At 38.2% G+C, this 20480-nt stretch overlaps 1 protein-coding gene across 5 annotated transcripts in view; it reads left to right on the top strand.

Annotated features, from left to right (window-relative positions):
* Positions 1 to 20480, top strand: part of sash1a (SAM and SH3 domain containing 1a) — a 928497-nt gene that overhangs the window by 683542 nt on the left and 224475 nt on the right. The window contains exon 1 of one of the 5 annotated variants that reach the window (XM_051924861.1): positions 7135 to 7298. The exons of the other annotated variants lie outside the window; for them this stretch is intronic. The gene's annotated coding sequence lies outside the window, so the exon portion shown is untranslated. Of the gene's footprint in view, positions 1 to 7134; positions 7299 to 20480 lie in introns of those variants that run through there. 5 annotated transcript variants of the gene reach the window in all.

The raw sequence follows: 20480 nt of genomic DNA, 5'->3' as shown, positions 1-20480 counted from the left end.
GAGGAAACAAACCAAGTCCACGAGCCAAAAACTGAAACCATAAACAAGGGCTGAAGAGGTGAAACCAGATCAAAAATTCAACTTCAGCTAATGCCTCAGTGAGGAGCTAAGATCATCCAGACTGAGGATGGTCCCTCTGCTGTAACATTAGGGCTCCTTTATACTTTATGCTCAAAACGTTCCCAGCGTTCTTTTGACGTGTCCTCTAAGCAGGTCCTCAGAAATTAACGCAACGTGTGTGCGAGTTGCAGTACCAGCAAAAAGTTGGGGGGTGCAGTGTGATAAAAGTTGTAATGTGACGTCAGAGTCTCCGTTTACTATCTACACGTGACAGAAAGCCTCTATGAGGATCCTATGGGATCGGTGTGCGCGCTTTGATGTTTGATGAATGGTTCAATGTGGTGAAGCAAAATGCAGACATAAAGATGCATTTGTGGTGCTTTTATATTCAAGTGTTGCATATTCCCCAATGTAGTAGCAATTAAGTCTCACATACCATCTTCTGTACCGTCTTTTTTTTTTTTTTTTTTGTACCTTCACAACATCATCTGAATGTACGGCAGCGTATCTGAGCCACAGAGAAAAAAATTAAGGGCATAGTTAAAAGGTCTATTTTGTGATTAAAGTAGAAATTTACCATTAAAGCAGACCATTGTAAATGTCATCTTAAAACCAACCCAGTTGTTAATCGCTATGTGCTTCTGGGGCTTCCTCCTGAACTGACGGCAGCAATCACCACACAGAACACATTAAATGTATGATATTCCAGCTCTCTGTACATTTAGAATCCTTATACTTGATATCACTTTCATGATGAAATGCTTTAAACTATGTATATTATATTTAACTGTAAATCGCTAACTTTGTTTAAAAAATGAATACAATAATTGCACACTGTGGCAGAGTGGTAATGCTGCTGCCTCGCAGGTGTTCCCTACCTGGAGTTTTCATGTTTTCCTGGTGGGTTTCCACAGAGTGCTCCGGTTTCCTTCCAAAGACGTAAAGTTTTGGGTATTTGGTGACGCTAAAATTACGCTAGTGTTTGTTTATGCTTGTGTTCACCTTGTGATGAACTGATGTCCCATCCAGGTATTTTGTTTCTTTTGTTGCACCCGATGCTTGCTGGAATGGGCGCATCCCTGGATTGACGGATGTAATCATTAAACATCCTTTTCAGAGCTATTGTGGAAAGGTGTCCCCGGAATTTAATGGATGTTTCAGGCAATTCATAACACAGCGAAGCCGAACGTTTTATCACTGTGATGATATCTCGCACTGCCACCTGCTGGATTCTTCCAGATTTACGTAAAGTACGCACACAAGTATAAACAGTAAAACACTTGCGTAGCAGTAGTGTCTGCTGGAGCATGTGTCACATGAAGTATGAATCTGGTCTTAGGTGGCCCCACCCCATGAGGCTCAAAATGCAGTTTACATTTCGAAAGAACAGGTCTGCAATTAACATGACATGAGAATGCAAATTAAATAAAAAAAAAGAAAAATATTCAAAGACGAATGCACTAGGAAGAATTAAATAAATAATTAAAAAGAAAAGACACTAGAGTCCGGGATGAAACCCTGGCAACACCATCACAGATTCAGTAGTGAAAACTGCTTGTCCTTACAGTAGGTTGTCTGCAGATAGCCAAGTATATCTTGTCAGTCAGTGAGTCTGTTGGGCACATTTAGCTTTATGCAAAACATTTCAAAACAAAACATAAGAATAAGAGCTAATTCTATGAATAACTTCAGAGTTTTTTTAAATGCTGATTCTTAGAAACAGTACTAAAATTGCATGTTTTATTTAAAGAATGTAGGCTTGTGATTCAGTTTAATATTACCTTGTTAATTTGCATTTGTTTATCCTCTTGAATAAAGTAAAAACTTGGGTGTTTTATAGTGTGTTTAGCATAAAGGAAAACCCTGCCATGAATTTCCAAGAAGTGGGGGTACCTATTTGACTTTGTCATGGCTAGTCACAGAGCACTATGACTGAATTTCTGGGGATGACACTGTAATTGTCCACAGCTTGCTAAGATTATGTAAATGAAGGCTACAATGGGAAGTGCAATGTATGCTTTAGCCACTTATCCCTTCAGAACTCTCTGCAAACGGAGAAACCATCAGCCATCCCATGAGCTGAGGTATCCGCATCTAGACTGACTATTGAAAGCAAATGTCAAGACAACAGTGACATTGTGCTTTACTTCACCTTGGCGGCACTCTGTAAGCATGTTGCCAATCTGCTATCGTCAGAAAGTTTGGTTCTTTCCTTTTTTAATTATTATACTCACACACCACTTAAGTTTGTGTAAAATGCATGACAGCTCTGATGCAGTCTTCCAAAACAAGGAGCAGATGGTGGTATTTTGAGGATTAGCTAGTTAATGATGTTGACACTGCGGTATATGTATATTTACAGCAGCAAAAAAGGTTTGTACCGTAACTTGGAAGGCAATTTGCAGAAGCTAAATTATTGCTGGAAATGAAAATTGAAAAGAAAATTAAAGATTTGGCAGATACGAATGAGCGCAGAGTCTCCCAAGACTACATGATTTGTGAATAATAATTGAGGCAGAGTACAGCGTCTGCAAATAAAGCTGCTGATTTTTGGTCTGTGGATCAGAGCAGCCATTCTCGGGAGTGGGGGAGGGTCTGGATGAATGTCGTCTTTCTGTCCCAGGTTATTGGAAACAGCCTTACAGAAGAGCCAGAGCACAATGTTTGCTATTTTCCTTAAAACACATTTATATTATTACCAGGAAGACCGCATAGTTAGTGGTTTAGTTACTTTTCAGAATACAAATGCCAAACAAATCCTTAAAACTTTTTGCTGCCTTGATTCCTCTCAAAATGTATGCATTAATCAAGGAAACTTGTTGTCATTCACTAGCTGATCTAATCTGTAAACCAGTTAAGAAATCAGAGAATATGTTACCACCGCTGCCTTACAGCTTGCAGAATCTGGGTTTAGGTCCTGGCCCAGTATCTGTCAATGATGAGCTTTTATGGCCTCCCCATGACTGGTTGTCTTCCCATTTTAAAGGGAAGGCAGACTTTAGGTGTTTCAGTATTTTGCACACTATGACCCTCTACTGGAAAAATTGGGTTCAGGAGATGGATGGATGGGATAATCCACGTCAGGGGAATCACTTGAACATTACATATGCAGTGTAGGGGATGGTGACAGAAAGAATCACCATGCTACAGGCATGCTCACAAATGTCTTTTCTTTTACATGTTGGTCATTTCAAAGTGTGAAGAATTTAATTTTTCTTTCATCCACAAATTATGTATAAATAAATATTAAAGGCAGCCTTACAGGCTAATCATTTCTTTATTGTCACAGGAGAGTTATGTAGTTTAAGAAAGGGCACCTTTAATTTGATTTCAGAACTGTATTTAGATAAAGTCAAGTCCACATGGCTGTGTTGCTCAGAGAAAGCAGTCATAGTGAAGGGCATGGGGATAAAGGAAGAGGCAGTCTTGTCAGCTACGTCGTGTGAAGGTTTCACTGTGTGGACTGTATAGGTGTGATGGCCTGTTAGCAAGGACAACCTGACAATACTGTCTGGCATAAAGATTGTACGGCTTCGTTTAGAATAAGGAGTGGTGCATCACCAGAAGGAAAATGAAGGAAATAATGGACTCTCACCATGAACCTCTGGTTCTTAGTGTTGGCAAGACTGCCAGAAAGTGGAGCGTGTCCCCTGTTACAATTAGCCAAAAATGATCCATACTTGGTTTACCGCACACAAGAGGCACTTTTGGACATTTTGAAAATTATTTACCAAACCGCAGTATTTAGAAGAATGCTGCCAATGTGCGTTGTCAGGTGACGGAGATGACACATAATACAGATGTTAATATTGTCAAAGATTACTTCCCCATGTATCATCTTCTCCTGGTCAATGAAAATCTTGAAAAGCCTAAGCCACCTCCATATCTGAGGCATAAAGCATAAATGAAGGATACAAGTTCAAAAGGAGAGTTTATGGAGACCTAATACATGTTTGCATGTCCTCAATGGCTGCAGCATTATCCAGCAGAATTCTTTCAGCTTAAGGGTTGTGACTGGCAGCAAGGAGGCAGTCAGGAGCATGGAAAAATTTGGGGTACTACCCTGGTAACCCCATTCGATCAAAACAAAAGTCCCACAGAAACAAGTAAGTGCATAATAATAGGAATAACTTTGAACTCAAAAGATGCTTGAACATGTTAGCCTGCTTACTCTGTCAGTTGCTTTTTATAGCGGAGCGATCAGTAGGAGCAGGACACATCAGTGAAGTTATAGTCGGTTGTGCATGCTGTAAGTGGGCTTCTATGGGCTGTGTAAAAAGAAGAGGAAACTGTTAGTGATAGCGTCCCCTTTCAACCTGGAGTGGTATTGCTTACCACAATCGAGCTTGTCAGTGGACATCTAGGCATACATACAGTATGTGACAGGGTGAATCACGTACTTGAGGACCCCAGTGGAAATTAAGAGGAAGTGCATTTAGGACTGAAGTCAGAAAACACTTCTTTATGCAAAGAGTTGTGGGGACTCTGGAACAAACTCCGGAGCTATGTAGCTGAAGCAGAAGCTTTGACAACCTTTAAGAAATATCAGGATGAGATACTGGGACAGCTTAGCTATTAGTTTAAAGAAAATAAAAATCAAAAACAAGCTTAATGGACTGAATGGTCTCCCCCCGTTTGTCAAATTTCTTATGTGCTACAACAGTAGACATAGGAAAGGGAGCCGAGATCAGCACACTGAAGGCGACTGCAGAGTTAGACATTGGCTGAAGGGTATCACTGCAGAAGATGCTTTACTTTGAAAGTGTGTTGAGTTAAAATGTATAATACATTGGAAAATTAAAACAACTTGTATCTTGTATAGAGAGAGCTTAGCGGGTTCAACCCACTCACGTATATACATTTTCACCCATTAATCCATTACCATGCTTCCTCTTCCTAGATGCAAGTTGTTTGTTGGGATTAGCTTTCTGTCTGATTCCTTCATGCATCACTTTTACAAAGCTGGTCATTCTAATACAGGAATGCCAAAACCTTTAACAAGAAGCATTGGCTGCAAGGTAAATATGAGCCCTGGAAGAGATACCACTCAGTTAAACCATTGTGTATGTTTTTGAGATGGAGGAGGAAATCAGAGCACCTGATAAGAAAACCACCTGATGAACATGGCGAGAACCTAAAAACTCTGCACAGATGGTGAGGGGTGGGAAGTTGAACCCATGTCAGTAGATCTGTAAAGGCAGAAGCTATAACCACTGAGGTGATATGCCAAATACATCTCTCTATTATAAAAAAAACTCTTGGGGCAAGACAAGACTTTTTTTACTGCGACGAGACGTGATCTTTTGTAAAGAGACACTTTCACGTCCCGTGAGACGGTCAAGTCACGTCATACTTACACCCTTTGGAAGCAAGTCCCATGAGATGGTGACTTTTGCAAGTCACGCCCTGCTTACAACCATTTTCAAACATCTAAACACTCAGTTGTTGGAATGCTTTTGGCAGACACACTTCCTGTGCTCTCAGTGCTTAAAAATTTTATACGTTCTAGATGACATGTCAGCAACTAATCAGAAGAAGAAAGAGCAGCGCGTCGAAAAGAGACCCAAAAGCGTTGGAGAGAAAAGAAAGCAAAAAAGAACACAAATAATCTATGTGCAAATTCTGAAAACAAGGAAAGTAATAATCAGCCCATCACACGAGACTAGACTTTGTGCCAAGAGATTTAACCACGCCTGGGGCCAGAAAAAGACAAAGTAGAACATCGTAAAGAATTCAAAAACGTTGGCGCGATACACATGCAGAGCAGGTTAGAGATTATGAAAGTAGGAAAATTCAAAAGTCTCAAAAAAAAAATGATAGTAAAGATTGCATTAGTGCAAACAATCGGAAAATATTACTCGGTGAAATAACAGAATAGCAAAAAGAGATCGAATAGTGTTTGAGGATGTCTGGGGGAGGTAGCAGCAGCAAGCCAGCAGCTTACCAAGCAAAGAGGAGGTAAAAAAAAAAACTATTTGTTTCCCATTGTATCACCATTTAAGAGGGGTTTCGGAGGAGCAACTGCGTCTCCTTGGGGTGCGTTCAGCCCCTTTCTTCACAACGGCGTGTAGCGCTGGTGGAGGGGGAGAAGGGGTTGGCAAGCAAAGTAAGCAGGGGACAAAGCCCCCTAGTAATGTAACAAAAAAAAATAATTTAAAGATGAAAGCTGTGGGTTACCATCATAAAAGCTGAAAGGCAAAAAGAAGACTGCATCATTGCATATTATTATAATTATAGCTCATCTCTTATATCTTCTATAATACATGCACAATTTATTTATGTATTCTGAGTGTTTTGTTGGCATGAGTTAGTGGTTATGAATTTGTAATTCATAGCGCAGATTATCCTTATAAGTAGAAAACTGCCAGTTGTGCCCCATTGTTGCCTATCAAGAGAGGGTGTGAGGATTTGAATCAGACCAATGTGGAGATTCATCTTTGAAAGCAAAATCTTTTAAGTTATTCATTTGAAGTATGTAAAGATGATGTCCCAGTACTGACTGACTATTGAGTTTGTGCTAACATGAAAATGGCCAAAGACAAGATTTGAAAATCTATATTTAGAGGCCACATAACTCTTTTCATCCAGATCTGGGTTGGATTCATTTTCAAAGAGTCAGCATCAATTTTCTTTTTTATTACATGTTGTTTAATATTATGATTTACAGCTGCCAAGCCAATGTGTAAAGCAATTTTCTATAATTTTCTATATTATGGCTGTCCATTTTTGGCAGCCTTCTGTGGAATGATTGCAGCGGTTTTTTCCTCCTTTTTTTTTTTTTATTTAAAGTATTTATAGAGTATGTGTTTTTTGAAAAACATTTCTCAAAGTCAAGCACTCTGCTTAAACGTGGCATCCTGAAGAGGAGGGCCACAGCTTGGGATGGTTGGCTCTTGGTAATAATGGCTTTAAGATATTTGCAGTTTTTTGACATCTGTGATTACAGATTGTGCGTGCCGTCATTTAGTTTAAGTAATGCATGCTTGGCAGTTGAATCATGACTTTGTGAGAAAGAGACGCCACCCTCTTTTCTGTGTTGCGTCAGCACAGTCAGCATGCGGGCCACTTTTGTGACAGTTTTTTTCTCTCACTCAAGCCTGTCTCATCTGTTTTTACCTGTTGAATGAAAAATGGAGGAAGTAAAGGGGCTTTTGTTCCAGCTGAGTTTTACCCATGGATCACAGGATGCATGTGACAAATGTTTTCCACCAGTGTAAAGGAAGCTGGTAGTTGGAGTGGTGAGTAAGTGAACGTCTGTTTCAATAAGTTCAGGGACACTCTGAGAGCGCGTCTTCTTTGAGATGCTGGAGCTGCTTGACTCTTTCTTGATTGTCTGGCTGCATTCCTGTCAGGCACATTGCTGAGGCCAGGCAGTATAAACGCTCTATCAGACAGATGATGTGTTATGAAGTGTAATTGTACAATGCAGCGTACGTGCTTGAACTCTATAATGTGACATCTGCCAGCAGACGCCGTCAGTGTTGTCTCGCCTAAAGGATTTGAGTCCACACAGACACTTTGTCAGAAATTAGTCTGCAGAGTTTTAGGAGTCATATGATATTTTAGAGGGCAGCATGGTGGCACTGGTGAATCATGGCTGAAGGAGACAGAGTTTAAATCTTGGCCCGGACACTGTCTGTGCTGGGTTTGCCACTTTCTTCCGGTGTCTGTGTGGATTTGCTTTTGGCTCTGGTTTTCTTCCTATATCACAAAGACATGAAAATTATGTGGACTGGCAACTTTAAATAGGCTTTGTCTGGAGTGTGGATGTGCTGTCCAGGAGTCTGAGCAGCTTCAGAAAATAAATAGATGGACGGGTCAAATTCAGGTCGGTTACTAGCATGCACAAATGCTCATCTACAAATCTAATTGCTTGTGAAAATACTTATAGCTTATCAATGCAACAGTGATTTACTTTTTCAGGTTTTGTCATGTTCATGGTAAACAGGCACTTCTTCGATGCATGCTGGATGCTTAGTACAATGTCTTGGAGTTATCAATTGCCAACAAGAAATCTGTAGGTATAGTTACAGTGTGAAGTGACCCTGCTGCTAGCAATATGCTGTATGTTAAGTATGATTCAGATTTTTAATTAGGCTAACAACTGTGCTGGAATAATGCCCTGTCCAGGTGGTGTTCCCACCTTACACCCGATGATTGCTAGGACAAGCTCCACCAACCCTGTAATCCTCCACAAGGTAAGTGTGTTAGAAAAATGGATGGATGGAATGAGGCAAACAAGTCCTAAAGAAAACTGAGCAGAGGCAAAAATTTATAATGTAGAAAGAGCACATCCAAAAATGGCATCTAAGGGTCAAATTCTGGTTGAGGTTAAGTGATACACATTTAACGCATTAAATTAGATTTATATTTTCACTGAAAAATTGGACCTAATCCCTAAGTGTTTTTTGTTGATTGACCAGCATGCAGCAGTGGTGTTTTTTTTTTTGTCAAAGCTTCAACTAGAAATTCTTGTGAACAGAATAAAGTGGAAGAATGTAGCACCTTAAATAGTAACTCACAAACTTCTTGTAGAACATGGCAGCAGCAGATAAACTGGAGGCATAACCTGAAGGAGGCAGCATGTGAAAGGAGGGTGGTGGGCAGAGCAAAGGACTCACCCTCATAGGCTTAAAAAGTAGAAAACACATTAACCAAAGAGCTAACAAGCCTCAACAGTCATATCAATCTCAAATTAAGTCAAGATTTCATTAGCTAGTCCAAGATATTTAAAATACAATGCATTATAACATGCAAGATACTACAAAAAGGAATGCACAAATTGAAATCTATCTGTATAAGCATAACCTGGCAGACATTTTACTAATACAGTATATGTGTTTTTGAAATGTGTTAAAGTATGAATACTTAGATGGTAAATTATGAGCACATTAAACTATGGCTAACAAAATTCCCTTCTCCATTTCTGTGCATAATGCCTTATACAAGCATTCAGCTGCTGAAGGCTGCATATTCATTTTTTGTGTGTTTTAAGCTGAATTGAGCTCTGGGTAGTGTAAATCTGAAGTAAGGAAAAGATAAAAAAAAGTGGTGCATAGTATAAAAAGTAGAATATGGCACAAATGGCCATAAAAAACTCCTCTGTATACTGATTCTTCTGCCTGTGCACAGTAGTGGTGGACAGCTGCACAATAAACAGAGCCATCTGCACAAGAGCAGCTCCGAGTATGAACTGTGAACACTAAGGAACTTTCAAAAGAACTCCAAAGAAATAGTAGAAAGGCACAGGTCATCAGAGAGAATAAAGAAAAAAAATGAAAGTCAGTAATGATCACTGCATACAATAGATTAGGTTGATGGGCAACTCTTAAGTTTGTCCGATGTTCCTGCTGAATTGTGGTCGCTGTAGACTGGTACCCTTTTCTATGTTCCTACCTTATGGCCAGTGCTGCCATTACTGGGTCCTGGTTCCCTTACCACTTTGTATTGTAGTTAGTGCATTAGGATAACAAAAGAGAATAACATTATATTCAGCTTATCATTTACATAAATAATGTGTTTTCTATAATTATACTGTACATCGTTCTGTATATACTATATGTAGGATAATGTATTTTCTTTAGAAACTATTTCTGTTCTGAATTTGAATAATTTTGTTTCATGTATAATGATGTTGTAGTGGACTCATCACCATCTAAATCATGACAGTGCACAGAAGCAATCAAGAAGATAGATAGATAGATAGATAACTTTATTTGTCTCCGGGGGGGAATTTGGCTTTTCACAGAAGCTCTTTAATAAAATTAATACATAAATATGTAGATGAGTAAGCAAATAAATAAATATATGCACACATATTTTGATCTGAACACACACTGGAATTATTATAAAGCAAACAAAATCAAAAGAAAGAAAAGTTCTGACTTGGTTGCCCCAGTCCCAGTGATGTATTATCCAAATTTATTGCTGTTGGTATAAAGTAGCATTTCTTGACACCCTTCTGCTGAATAATTTGTTGGCTGAAATTACTGTGTTTGTGTGTCAGAGAGAGGATGTGCAGCATTGTTCATAATGGCGCTCAGTTTTGTTTTAACTCTCTCCTTTGCTACTACCTCCAGGGAGTCCAGAATGTGTCCTATAACTGAGTTTGCCCTTTTAATTAGCTTGTTGATTTGGTGGGCCTCTCTTAAAATGATGTTACCAGCCCAGCTCACCACTGTGTAGAAAATCACACTGACAATCACATAGTTACAGAAGATGTGAAGGATGTCACTAACCACGTTTAAGGAAAAACAGCCTGCTCTGCCATTACTTATAGAATTCCTCTGTGCTCTGAGACCAGTCCAGCCTTTCATTAATGTGGACCCCAGAGTACTTACAGGGTTGGACCAGCCCTACATCCACTCCTTGAATAGTGACCAGACCTAGAAGCTGTTTGGAGATGAATGTCACTAATCAGTTCCTTGGTTTTGCTGATGTTAAGATTCAGACAAGGCTAATAGGCCGTTTGGTTCTATAGCCCGAGGTGTAACCATAAGTCAATGGAGTTTGTGCTTAAGCTTTGTAACTCACTGGTAAGGATTCACCTAGAGTACTGTGATCAGTTTTGGTCTTTCTTATTACAAAAAGAAATAGCAGTGCTAGAGAAAGTCCAGAAAATAACAACTAGGCTGATTCCACGATTGCAAGATATGACTTACAGTATGAGGAAAGATTGAAGGTGCCGAACCTTTCTAGTTTAAGCAATTGGAGATTAAATGGTGGCATTATCAAAATATTTAAAATTATGAGGGGAATTAGTAGAGTGGATTCCAGCTGTTACTTTAAAATAAATTCTTCAACAAAAACATAGAGACCGGTCAGAAACTTGTTAAGGGCAGATTTTGCTTAAATGTTAGGATGTTTTTCTTCACTCAAAGAAACACAGACACACGGAATACGTACCAAGTGTGGTAGAGAGCAGCGCTTTTAGGGACTTTCAAATCTCAAATTGATGCTATTGTAGACAATCTAGGGGGACTGGATGGATGAGCTTGTTGGGCTAAATGGCCTGTTCTTGTTGCAATTGTTACATGTTCTTCCTTTCTAGCTGTTAATGTTGTCTATTTTTCTTAATTATTGTACTGTGTAGAGTATGTGCAGCACAGTTTTGAGCTGTAAATGCTGCTTACTTTATTTATAGACAGTGGTTCTACAATGTGTATGTGTTAAATTTAAGATATATGTGATAGTGAAAGTAGAACACAGGGTGAACCATATGGAAAGAAAATCAAGTTGGCTTCATAGCAGCTGTGAACTACATAAATAATAGATTCAGAATGGGACAAGTCGTTTTAGCCCCACTCAAGAAGATTCGACAAGATAGCAGCACTATCTTCTATCAATTCAGATATTATTTACAACCTTTGGTACAGCTCCAGATACACCCCTCTTTCCCACTGTATTTAGAAACTCTGGTAATTTCTAGGCTGAAACTCTTAAGTGGTTTTCTAATTTCTTCTTGAATATTTACATTTCAAAGGCATTGTTCTACAATTTATACAGCATCTCATATTCCCAGTTCAAGCTAAAATACTTTTATACAGTATGTGTGTCTAAAAGTGAGTTAAGTCTATGTGTAAGCATATAGATAAAAGCCACAAAAATCACGTATGTGTCTGTGTACTCATTTAAAGCATACATAATACTGCAATACTAATGAATGATTATGTTTGCTGCACCCTATATAAGCCTCATTGGCCCTAAATGAATGGTTGTCAAAGTGTGCTGCACTGCGTCCTGTGATTGACTGGCTACCCATTGGGACCCTCATGCTGCTTCAGCTTTCCTTCACTTTGTATTGGATAAAGATGGTTGAGAAAATTGATTCCTGAATGTAATCATGAATCTGCTTTCAAGCCCACCTTATCCAGTTCAGGGTTGTGATGGCCTAGAGCCTATTTTGGAACCAAGTTAATTAAAATTTACAACCTCTTTTTGCGTATATCATTTGTTTCTGGCACCCCTCCAGTGCTTTTGCCTTGCCGCAGATGCTACTGGGACGGACTTGGGTGTCCCTGTCATACTGAATTATACTGGACAGACTGTATAACGGATGAATGGACTTTTGGTGGAGTGTCCTGTGTACTGTATAGAAGTTGTAAAATACTGAATGTTTTTAAGTAGCATCAAAATGTTAAGGTGTTTCTTCACAGCAAATAAACACAATCTTCTGATCTAAACAACAATGTTCAAAACTGATCTTTTTTCCCAAACTAAAATCAATATGCAGATGTGTTTTTCAAATGCGTTTTCCATTTTAATACAGTATAATGAGGCGCTGCCAATTTCCATCTGTTCAAACATTTGAGTGCGTGATTTGAATTTGACCATCTTGTTAACCATATTGATAGCTCTTCTGCTTCTGTTCAGGTTAGTATTATCTGTCAGTTAAACAAGACAATCTCCGTGCATACCATCTGTTCATATAGAAGCCCCTTTACAATTTGGACACGTCCATCCTAAACTTAAGCAAGGGATTTGTAAAAGTAAATGTTTCTTCTTTTATCTGAGACTGCACTTTGCTACAATTCACTATAGTAAGCTGTAAAATTAAAGCAATAACTCCTCTGATTGCTCATAGCCAGGAGACTCAGAGCCTGAGCCATTTAATCTTTTAATGTTTGAGTTGCCCTCAGTGCCTTCATAACTGTTGGGTACTGCTCTCCACAGAGGCCACCTTGCCTGCGTACAGTACTATATTAGACTGGTACATTCTAAGATGGGTAATGATTATTCTTAACAGAATATTTTTTTTGGTTCATTTCTGCTCATTCTTGATTTTCACATACAATGCATACTGTTGCCTCTTAATAAAAATTGTTTTGTCTTGAAATATAATCCAGACTGAAAACACAGCTCTATTGAATTCTGAAATCTGATATTTTAGCCACTGTCATGCTAAAAATGTTGCCAATACATGATGATATCTACCATCCTTCCATCCATTTTCTAAATAAATGTTTCTTCATCTGGTTTGTGTGCAGATTTATTCCCTATTCCTGCAACAAATGTGCACAAGGCATTAACTAATACTGGAGGGTATAGCAGTCCATTACAGGGCCTTATCCACTCAAACCATGCTCAGAAAATGCCAGTAACATGTTAGAATTATGTCAAGAAACACCCTTTTATACTGGCCTATTGAACCCTGGTAGCAAGGACAGGGTTTATCATATAAATGTGGTAAAATTGTACATTTCCAGACTCATAGCCTTAAGAGTTTTACTAGTTTATCTAAGTGACACATATAAAGGCACTGTTAAAGTGCATTGCAGTTAGTGGAAGAGGAGTTCATTGTGAATAAGACCTGTTAAAAGGAACTAAAACAATGAAATGCATATGCGATACAAAGTACTTGTTATGAAAACTGGCAAAAATGCAGTAGTAGCAAAATTAGATTTTTAGTGTATATAAAGGAAAAAATAAGAAACTCCTTACAAATGGGGTCTGTGTCTTTTCTCTCTCATTATACAGGCATGTTGTAGCTCAAGGTTATTAAAACTGGTCTCGTTAATTCTGTTAAATACGTCTCACACAGCTAATAATGGTTTTCCTTTACATAGTTCTGTTTATCAACACATACAGTAGGAGAATCAACATGGGGAGTGATCTTTTCTTATTAATCATTATTTTTAGTAACTTTCTGCCATTTTTCTTATTAAGATCGTATCCAAGGTTTCGCTGGCTAATGATATATTAATGCACTGAAAAATCTATGCTGTCATCATGCATCTCACTATTGTGTTTTTATCTCTTTCTTTCCGCATTGATATCAGCAATATGCCAGCTTCATCATGATCAGCATTGGGCCTGGGCCTGGGCTTGGACTCCACACAAGTCCCTTCTTCCAGTCAGAATGGTCCAGTGCTCTGTCTTTAACTTTTTCTTTTGAATTAAGTGTCTTCCAGTAAGCAAATCACGCAACGGGAGGGAGAGAAATAAAAGAGGAATCCTGAAATGATCTCTGTGCTCTAGCATTGCGCACATTGTCCTTGTGAAAGCTTTTAGAGTCTGGTGATTTACTGTTTTTTGGCCTTTATACTGTACCTGACTTTTTGATTAAATCATAAATAAGTATTTGCAAAGATACAATAAAAAAAATAAAAAATATATTGGTACAATAGAAAGTTGTATTGTGATCAAAATAATTTGTGGTTTTATCGAACACTCTGAGATCTAAAGTTAATGTGCTATGTTTATTCACTAGAAAAATGAATGTAAAAAGCTTTCAAAAGGATATAGTGTAATTTTAGCTGTCTTGTAAATCCATTTCAGGTGTGGCTCACATAGCAGGTTTGTAGAATAAAGACTTCAATAAATGCTTTATTTTTTTTCATCTTTTAGCATCAGTCTACTCAAGAATTAAGAAGTGCTACAATGCTGTCATGTCAGTATGTTCCAGGCATCTTTGAGTAGCTGATAACACAAGGGCATTATGGGAACTTTATAAAAAATGTTGATTGGTATAGTGTTTCACTTCTGTATTTTTTTTTAAATGCAACTCTTTTTAACAAATTAGTTTAATATGTGCTACAAGGATTCACAGCAAAGTTTGGCATGTCTTACTGTGTGTACTTGGATATCTTGTCTGAGGAATGAAAATTATAAATTGGGCACATGTTCAGACACCGCATGAAGCTACCGGCTATAATTTCCTTCCTCTCTTGCCCTGGCCGAGAGACAGAGAGAGATTTATTTCTTATGTGTTTTTTTTAAGAATTCTTTTTTTTTTTTTAATCTGAAGTGCTGAGTTCTCTAGATAATCTACATATTAAAGTCTCTGTCGATGTATATGCAGTATATTTTCATTTTAGTTAGATGTTACTAAACTTTTATTTGCACAATTGGCTTTTGTTTATATTATTTTCTCTTAAATTACAGTTTTGCCTTGCAGTGGACTGGCATCCCAACAAGGGTTGGCGTCTGTAATGTGCTCAATACTACAGACATAACCTCTTGCCCTATGTGCTCCTAAACTGGAGTAAAATAATTGAGAAATGGAGGAGATCAACAATTATATTACCAGCTTTAGGAAAGTTAAGTACCTCAAAAAATGCAACAGCCCAATTAGCTTACATATTTACACAAACAAGTGCATAGTATGGTTTGTTTTTTTGTTTTTTAGGGTCAGTTGTTTCAAAAATGTCAAGAAATTAGGAGTATTCTGAGATAAGGGAGCTACTCCCATCGTTTAATGGAGAAGTACGGTAGCACATGCTGTTGCCTTAACTGTGATCCACTGCAGTGTAAGGTTAATCATGAACTAATAAAAGAATTAAACTTTTGAGGCTCAGTGAAACTATTATTAGTTCTTGCGGGGAGGGACTTTTTGTTTACTTTTTCTACTTATTCTATATTCATAAAAGTGTAGTTCTGTCAAAGTTACATTTATAAGAAAATGAGAAATATTTCCATCATTTAAACCATTTTCTGTTGCATTTGTCCCGAAAGTCGTATTCAGATTGTAATAATTAAAAACAACTGAAGTAGATAACAGGACAAGCCACACAGAAAGTTGAAAGGCTGCAGCTACATCAGTGTTAGACCCACTAGTTTGCTCATTAGTAAATAACAGCTTAAATAACCAGAATACTTGGAACCCTAAGTAGAATACTAACCCTAACTGGAGTGACAGTTAAAAAAAATGATGTACAAATATAAATACTGGCTACACTTCCAATAAAAAAAAATTCATACCCGCTTTTGTAATTTGTTGACTGACTCTAAAGACTGATATTTGAAAAACTTAAATAATGTAGGAGTCCACTTAAAAGCAGGAGTTGGTTAAGATGAATGTTTATGACTACAGTGGGTCTGCAGCAGTGAACCTGAAAGGCTACAAGTTTATACAGTATTTCAGATTTCCTTACCCGGAATCCCTTAAATTGTGATAATCAGTCTTTTACTGAATGGTGCATCAAAGCTTTTTGAAAGTTTGTTTTCATAATCTGATTCAGTAGATGGGTTAGCCAAATTGTGTCCCTGGCCTTCCTGTTATGTGAACTTTTAACCTCTGCTGTGTCCAATAAAACTACAAATAGAGCACCATTCAGCCTCTGGATGCTTTCTGCTCATGTGAGCACTGCAGACGAGCATTTTAGGGATCTAACTACAGACAAAGAAAGGATATGACACTCCCATCCACTACTTCCCACTCGTAAGTCCCCTGTCAGCTATTTACTTATGGCTCCTGATTCCAAGCACCCACTGGAGAATATTGTATAGCAGCAACACTAGGACAATTGTGACAATCAGTTACAACTAGATTAAGCAGATCATTTCAGATAATTAAAGCATCTCCAGTTCATAGACATGTTAGTGGTAGAGTAACGTTTGTGCTATTCAAGCTCATGGCACTCATAATGGTGAATATCAGGGAAAGGTATAAACCTTTTCACAAAGCTGCTCCATGCGGATTTATTACAGTATTCCATACTGTCATTTAAATTTGGCTTGAACAGAAACTGTAAAGATGTTGCATTTAGAATCTAAATTTAAAATGTCATAAGCTACCTGACTCCTTTTGATATTCCATTAATCATGTCCAGATCGTTCAAATCTGCCATATATTTTGAGAAATCTTTGAAACAAAGTTCCTCAGTACATTCTGGCCTCTGTTGGCTCTGAAACATGGTATTCCACAACATTAGCATGTCTGCCTTATTCTATCTAAAGTCTGTCAGTCCACAGTTCATTCTTTCTACTCCATCATGTTTATCCTTAAGTGGTCAATTTCAGTTCCTGCCATGCCACTTAAGTGCTGCATGACCATTTTCTGGAAAGCCTTTACAATTCTTGTGGGTTTCTAGAGATTGGTGATTCACAACTTTAGTAATGTTCACAAGTGGAAATGATGAATGTAAGCCACCTACCAGGTCTGGCATGTTCACAAATAATAGAAATCTCTGGTCACCCCAGCTCTTGCTCAGTGGTTCTCAACCTTTTTGGCCTTGGAGAACCACTTTTATCTGTTTTAGGTCAATGTTGAACCTGATAACATTTTCCCCCTAACAGCGATGCGGTACACAATCATTCAATCAGGAGTTTTTAGCCCATGGAAAAACTTCAGCATTATTAAAGTGCTTACCCCTTTTTGTAATGAGCACCATTCAAAATGGAACAGAATGATGAATAATGGGTGTGATCCCCCTTGGTATAACTCATGTATGCAGAGAGTGGTCCTCTTCGTGTAACAAGCATGATGATAACCATATTATGATATGTAAAGTGTGCATGGAGTGTGGAATGCGTGGACTACTTGGCCACAGAAATGACTTTTTGTTTTTTTTACCTTGAGCTGGTGATCCAGCGAACAGCAACCCAGTGGTTCAGAAACCTTCTAGTTTATTCTGGTTTATATTACATAAACTATTTTCAGATTTATTATAAAAAAGATATACTGTGTTAAAACAACCTCACTAATCATGTATCCATACTGGATGGTTTGCTGTATCATCACATGCTATGAAACAGATATTTTGTAAGCTCAGCTGTTCATTTACAGTATATTTCTTAATGTCAGGGAAATAATAGAAGTTAGAATATTTGGAGTGTCAAGGGCAGACTTGGCTCACTGTTTGGGCTACTTGCAGTGGAGAAGGTAGGCAAATGGGCTTTACTGGGAGTCACCAAACTGTTATAGTGTGGACATAAGATGCTTGTTTCGAAAGTGTATTACTAATACCTAATCTAGTAATGTGTTCACAGATGTTTCTGTATAAATTAGTATTGTGCACTTGTAATAAACCATTTATACTTTGTCAACCTGCAGGGTTTTTCTAAGTTGCTCACATCTCTTTTTTGATAGTGTTCAGGGCAATACCATTTTAGAATGTTTAGCCTCTCAGTTCTTGGTTTCGAGTTTGATTCTTGACTCGTTTTTCAACAGTGTGGAATCTCATGTTAATGTGGGTTACCTACTAATATGCTGTTGAGCCAACTGACATTTCTTACTCAGTCCAATATAAATGTATATGTGTGTGCCCTGTGATTTACTCAGAAGCCTTCCAGGTCTGGTCTGCATTCTCCTTCTTCTAGGATAAGCTGCAGCTCACCATCATCCTTACCAGGTAAAACCATGCATCTGGTCTTCCATTTTACAATCATGCTTCTTTTATTTGAAGGAATGACAGATCATAAAGTGGGTCACTTCAAAACTCACCATTTAACCTGTCCTTCCTGACTTCAGGATGTGGCAGAAAGTCAGTGTATTTAAGGAAAACCCACGCAAACATGGAGTTAATGTTAAAACTCAAGTGACCGGGATCAGAGGCGTAACTAGGGTTTTCAGAGCCCGGGGACAACTGAAGATTTCGCGCCCCCTCCTGTTTGCCAAAATGCAATGGGGAAGGGAAATTTGGCGCCCCCGGATGCTGCGCCCGGGGACAGATGTCCCCCCTTGCTCCCCCCTAGCTACGCCACTGACCGGGATGAGGTTTAAACAAAGTATCCTGAGACTGTGAGACAGCAATTCTGTCCTCTGGAAACATTCTCAAAAGAGCAGCTATGGATCTGCATAAGGAACGTTTTTCAGTTTGTTGTACATACATGATAGCCCAAAAAGGATCATTACTGGCACATGTTGGAATATGTTATCTTAGAAGTTCCTGTCTTTGGATGACATGTATAGCTATTAATTTTTTTTGATTGCAGAAAATTTATTTCAGGGAATTGCCAATCATCAGAAGAAGTCAGGGAGACTATTTTTTTTCTCTCACAAGCTTGTACACTTGCCCTCAGTGCTTTTCTGCCAGGTTCCTGCCAGATGAATTCATCCTCTTGTGTCCCCCCTCTTCCCTTCACCAATCAGATATCTTGAAGGCTGCCATCAGGGACTGGAACGGATTGCTTATCTGCCTCTGCAGATTGCCTGGCTTCCTGCTTTTGTAGAAAATCGCTTCAGAAATGAGAATCTGCTTAGATGAACAGATTAATGTTGCTTCCATGAAGCTAGTTCATTGTCACCTGAACTGATGAGAATGCAAATCCAAATTTCTTAAATTATGGTCTGCATTCATTTTCTTTGTAAATGTATTTATTTCTGGCCCTCTCACAGGAACTCAAAGGCTTTACTTTTTTATTTTTAATTTATATTCATTAATCGTGTTTTGGAATTTGCTGTTCCAAAACAGCGGGATTAGCCTTTCCACTGAATTGCCATTTCTCAGCTGTGTATATATGCAAAGATTACTTTCAAAAAGCTCTTATTTTTCTTTGTTTGACGACAGATTTTTTTTTCCTCAAAAATTAATTTTTAATTTCAAATGTCACATTTATTTTTTACTTGTGGCTGTTTCGGTGACTTTGTCTCAAGGTGAAAATGTTGAGAATTCTATAGAAACCAAATGAATTCATATCAAATTCAAACTTCAAGCAGCTGCTGACTTGAGCTGGTCAGTATTGCCAGTATTTACCATCTATTCTTACCCTGCTCTGAAGCCTTTCCTTGAAAGGGATGCCAAGAGTAATAAAATGAATCTAGGATAATATATAGAGTTTGTAATCCACATTGCACCATATCTTTAGACTGTGAGATGGAACCATAGCCGCCAGAGTAAGCTCATAGGAGGTTAAGCAAATTCCACACAGTAGGCTTTCAAGCTGAGAATCAAATGGGTGTTCAGTGCTGTAACATGACAACATTACCCACAAAATGCTTCCCTTGAATTCCCTCCATAAATTTCTTAGATTCAGTTTTATGTAACAGAGTGGAAGTATGTCTCTTAAATGATAAACCACTTTATTATAACATACTCAAGCACTGGAGTTCATGGAGCCTGTTTGACATTTGGTTCACTACATTTTGTGGATGTACTGGTTTCTTAATACTACCAGAGCAGCCCACTGTGTCTCCCCAAGAATGGAGCTGACACATCAGAACAGAAAGCAGGAAAACAACAAAAAGACAAAACACACTGAACAACTAGGAGCACAAAATAGCACTGAAACAGAATCAGAACCTGACCATTGCAGTTTCACTTTTTATATTTATAGTTTGGGTTTTTTTTTCACTTCCCTAACGTGTACAGTAATATCTTTTTTATGATAAATAAAAGCCCTGGAATATAGTTGTATAATTTATTCTGTTCACATCTTTATTTCACCTTGCAGTGACACATATACAGTACTTGAATCTGGCCTGTTGAACTTCAGTGTGTTTTACAGCATGTTACACTCATTTACTGTATATGCTGTTATGTGTGGGTGCTGCTATTGAAGTTGGGGTTTAAGAGAGTTTACAGTTAGATGTTTTATTTTGTAAGCAATGTGACGATAATTTTTTGGATATAAGGATGCACACATTCTTTGACTTTCTAGGCTACACTGTGCATGTAACCACTAGCTGAACATCTCTGCTCTAATAGACTTGATTTCTTTGAATTTATCATGTCCTTGTTAAAAAAAAAGCAGCTTCTACT

The sequence above is a fragment of the Erpetoichthys calabaricus genome, chromosome 3, assembly GCF_900747795.2.
Source record: "Erpetoichthys calabaricus chromosome 3, fErpCal1.3, whole genome shotgun sequence".
Taxonomy (NCBI): Eukaryota; Metazoa; Chordata; class Cladistia; order Polypteriformes; family Polypteridae; genus Erpetoichthys; species Erpetoichthys calabaricus.
This window is presented reverse-complemented; position numbering and strand designations above follow the sequence as displayed.